This window comes from Octopus sinensis, linkage group LG14 (assembly GCF_006345805.1).
Source record: "Octopus sinensis linkage group LG14, ASM634580v1, whole genome shotgun sequence".
Classification (NCBI taxonomy): domain Eukaryota; kingdom Metazoa; phylum Mollusca; class Cephalopoda; order Octopoda; family Octopodidae; genus Octopus; species Octopus sinensis.
Window position 1 is genome coordinate 30,490,632 of NC_043010.1, and position 5,000 is coordinate 30,495,631.

The window sequence follows — 5,000 nt, forward strand, 5'->3', positions numbered from 1 at the left end:
TATATATACATTTAGCCCTCTTTATAATGTGTGTATGTGTGTGTGTGTGTGTGTGTGAGAGAGAGAGAGAGAGAGAGAGAGAGAGAGAAAGAGGTAGACAGACAGAGAGTGTGGACATGTGTCTCTAGATATACATGTAAGCATTTACTTATGAATACGTTACTACGCATGCATCGACGTTGTAGGGATTCTTGGAGTGCCTCTGTCCTTGCCCTTTTACAAATCAGAAGTACTCTTTGAATGGACGTTCCAAAATATATTTTATATAGATTACACGTTACTAACTTGTTTTCCAGCTACTGCTTCTACTGTTACTAAATCAATATACAAAAAGTCCAACTCGGTGCAGTTACCAATGTGTAAATAATAAAACTAATATTTTTTTTTATTTAATATATAATGTACTAACCAGCATGTTGTGACCTTCACATTTTGATATTAAATTTATATTTACAAACAATACAAGTTTCCTTAAACGTGAATAAATACATCTTGATTATTTTTTATATATATATATATATATAAAATGATGCAGCTTTTTTTCTGAAAATACGGCAATTGATCCTTCTAACCTTCTAAATAACTGCTCTCTCTCTTATCACCTCCAACTACTCAATATGTTTGGCTTTGTATTTATGTTACAATCATTATTATTTCTATTATTGAGGCAGAGGCCAAGCAGAATCGTTAGCAATCCGGGTGAAATGCTTGTAGCATTTCGTCCGTTTATATATTCTAAGTTCATATTCCGCTGGGGTGGACTTTGCCTTTCATCCGTTCGGGGTCAATAAAATAAGTAATCGACTATCTCTTCCCCCGAAATTGCTGGCCTTGTGCCAAAATTTGAAACCATTATTAAGGCGGCGAGCTGACAGAAACATTAGCACGCCAGGCGAAATGCGTAGTCGTATTTCGTCTGCCGTTACGTTCTGAGTTCAAATTCCGCCGAGGTCGATTTTGCCTTTCATCCTTTCGGGGTCGATAAATTAAGTACCAGTTACGCACAGGGGTCGATATAATCGACTTAATCCGTTTGTCTGTCCTTGTTTGTCCTCTCTGTGTTTAGCCCCTTGTGGGTAGTAAAGAAATAGAAACAGGTATTTCGTCCGTCTTCACATTCTGAGTTCGAATTCCAACGAGGTCGACTTTGCCTTTGATCCATTCGGGGTCGATGAAATAGGTACCAGTTGAGTACTGAGTTCGATGTAATAGACTTACCCCGTACCCCAAAATTTCAGGACTTGTGCATATAGTAGGAAGGATTATTATTATTTGACGAAAACTGTCAGCTTATTTTGCTAGGTATGGTGGAAAGTGTCAGCTGTCCACAATCAGCAGACTAAGGTGGCACTTGTTTACTGATCATGCTTCAAGAACCCTGCGGAGAACCCTTTCAGTTTCAAACAATGATGATTTTTGTAGATGTTCTCCCTTTATATTTGTACCAATCTTTTTGAGCCGTGTTGGTAGTTGAGTGCCGATACTGCCAAGCGTGCCAGTTACTACTGGCATCACGTCCATTCTCTTCATTGCCCACAGCCTGCGTATTTCCCACTTCAAATCATCATAGGTGTTCAGTTTTTCTTCTTTCTCTTTAATCCTGTTGTCAACGGGACATGCCATGTCGATTATCATGCAAGTTCTTTCTTTTTTATATAACCCTAACCCTAACCACATCAATATCAGGCTTCCGATGTCTGATCTGATGGTCACGCTGAATCATTGCATCCCACAGGATTTTGCAGTCTTTAATAATAATGATAATAATAATAATAATAATAATAATAATAATAATAATAATAATAATAATAATAATAATAATAATAAGAAGAAGAAGAAGAAGAAGAAGAAGAAGAAGAAGAACAACAACAACAACAACAACAACAACAACCACAATTATTGTTGTTATTATTATTATTATTATTATTATTATTATTATTATTATTATTATTATTATTATTATTAGGTGGCGAGCTGGCAGAATCGTTAGCTCGGTTGACGAAATGCTTTGCGGTTTTTCACCCGTCGCTCCGTTATGAGTTCAAATTCTGCCGTGGTCTATTTTGCTTTTCATCCTCTCGGGGTCGATAAAACAAGTACCAGTTAAACACTGGGGTCGATGTAAGCAACTCATCCCTTTCACCGAAATTGCTACTCTTATGGCAAAATTTGAAATTTATTATTATTTGCGCAGAAGCGGTACCATGGCCAATGAGGTAAATCCGAGGCGTGGTTATTGCTAGTTGAAAATTATTATTATTATTATTATTATTATTATTATTATTATTATATTATTATTATTATTATTATTATTATTATTATTATTATTATTATTCAGTAGTTTTATTTTTATAGCGTGCTTTCACTTCACTACCGAGCACAGCTCTGTGTGCCTTGGGTATGTGCTGTGATTTGTTGTGATGCTCTGATGGTTATTGTATGGAAAGTGTTCTGCGTAGGATGTGTGCAGTGCCTAGTAGTGCAATTTTCTGTATGTTATATGTGTTTGTAAGTCCTGGTGTTTTTGTTATGTATTTGTCTGAATATTTTTTTATCATGCCTAATGCACCTACTATGATAGGAATTGTTTCTGTTTTCAGATTCCACATTCTAGTTACCTCTATTTCCAGGTTATTATTATTATTATTATTATTATTATTATTGAGTGAGAGAGCAGTGCATGCCATCAAAGTGACACTGGGGTAAAATATACGAAGCCCAATATACCCATCATGACTACCCGTCTGATAAAGGTACACCAGGCACATGCATCACAACCATATGTGCACGACATGGTGATCTCATATCAAGATAAACAGCACATGACCTTGCAGGTGGGGCCCAGTTAGAATTTTCTTCAGGTTGAGTAGCCCATCCCGCTCAAACGGTCCCTGAATAAGGGTTGTTTAAGGATGTTGAAAGAACCACCCATGTTTCCAGGGGTGAATTATTCAAATCCCAAAGAATCCCTCTCAACACATGGCTATGATGCTCCCCCACTACTTCTGCTCGTGATCAGAGATGCACATATTGTCAGCCACTAAGGGACATGCTCAACTGGTTAAGGTCAAACAACTGACAAGCAAATCTGTGGTATTGAGCAGAATATTTGCTGTAGCCCATCTTTTATACCAAGACAAAACAACGTACATGATAACACTTCCAATCAGTTAAGATCAGAAGCCATGAGAGCCACTGCCTGGTACTGCATCAGGGCATTAGCCTGCATCAGGGCATTTTTATTATTATTATTATTATTATTATATTATTATTATTATTATTATTATTATTATTATCATTGTTATTATTGCTATTATCAATATTGCGATGAAATTGGTTGGACTTCGACAGAAGCAACGAAAATGTATATTGATATATATAATTGTTTTCGGATATCATTACCTCAGAATGTATGTAATATCTTGAGAGCATTCTTAAACTAACAACTAGAACAAATACATAAGCTCTATGATGTAAGGTATATCACAGATGTTTCAAAATTTAAGAAACTGAAAAAACAGATCGTTGAAATACCGTTGTATTTGAGACAGTATCCTCCTCACACTGATTATGTTCATGTTAATTTATAAGATGAGATCCGTCACGCTTGTCATTTTTGTTCATTTTCGTCTCTTAATAGACTGTCATTTACATTTAAATTGACAAAGCTTCTTTGGACTAGTGAGTCCAAAGGCTTGCCTAATATGGCAGTATCACCTAAAACCCTCGAGATGCCTACATTGCACAGGGTGCCTCATCTAAGCCTATCTATATGTACAGTATACCTCATCTAAAAAGAAATCACAGGTACCAATGCTCTCAAACTATTTTCAGACTGACAAAATAAGTCTTTGGTTACTTATTTTAATCTTTTACCTTTTACTTGTTACAATCATTGGACTGCAGCCATTCTGGAGCATCACTTTCGTGGGTTTTAGTTAAACAAATCGATTCTAGTGCTTATGTTTTCCTAAGCCTAGTAATTATTCTATCAGATTTTATTCCTAACCTCATAAGTTACGTAAAAAAAAAGCAATACCGGTTATCAAGCAGCGGCGGAGGCGACAAGCACAGACAAAATGACACGCACACATAGAAGCACACACACACACACACACACACGCACGGGACGAACTTTCGCACAGTTTCTGTCTACCAAATTCACTCACGGGACCATTGTAGAAGACACCAAAGGTGCCACGTAGTCGAACTGAACTTGAAACCACGTATTTGCCAGACGAGCTTCTTAACCACGCAAAGATATAAGGAAATCAATATTAAAAGCAATCAAGATCATAACTATATGTTCATTTCTTATAGATATGACTCACACATTTCCCACCCTTGACAGGTTTCCATCCATATGTCTGATGATGAAGATAAAGAATGTTCCAATAGAGTGCGTGATGTTCAGTCAATAACAGATGATAAACTGAACGGAATAGTCCTGAATTTTTGGAAAGAAATGGTTTACAGATCGATAATATGAGTGGTTACGGTTATGATGACATTGCTAGCATGGATGGATCATGTAACAAGCTTCAATCAAGAAGTTATATCCAAAATGAAAAATTTGACCGCGACAAACAAATTAACATTTGACTGCTGAGGCATGACGCTGGCAGTCAGAAAGGTTTTGGCGGGAAAATCTAAACGAATTCAATCAGTGTGTATAAGAAATAACACACACGCCAGATATACTCAAATCAATTTTCGATAATGAAACTGTGAAGGTCTAGAATCGTCGAATATGGATTTAGGAACTCTGTTGTTTGGAACCAATTGCACAAAGCAAGTGAAAAGATAAAAAATGTAAAATACAAAATACCAAAACTTGAACATAGTAGTGAAACATATAAAAGAAAAGCTGTTCCCTATATATACGAAAGTGTGAGTATATACGTATATGTACTTATGTATGCACATCATGATGTTTGGAGTGATCTGGCAAAAGGATTCTGCACCATGCCACACAAGCAGGAAAACCCAGTCATGGCTGT

The 5,000-nt window shown here is 36.4% G+C and overlaps 1 protein-coding gene and 1 pseudogene across 1 annotated transcript in view; both read left to right on the forward strand.

Moving 5' to 3' along the window:
* Window positions 1-5,000, forward strand: part of LOC115219063 (TWiK family of potassium channels protein 7-like) — a 155,669-nt gene that overhangs the window by 6,836 nt on the left and 143,833 nt on the right. The window lies entirely within an intron of this gene.
* LOC115219589 lies at window positions 2,183-2,299 on the forward strand (annotated as a pseudogene).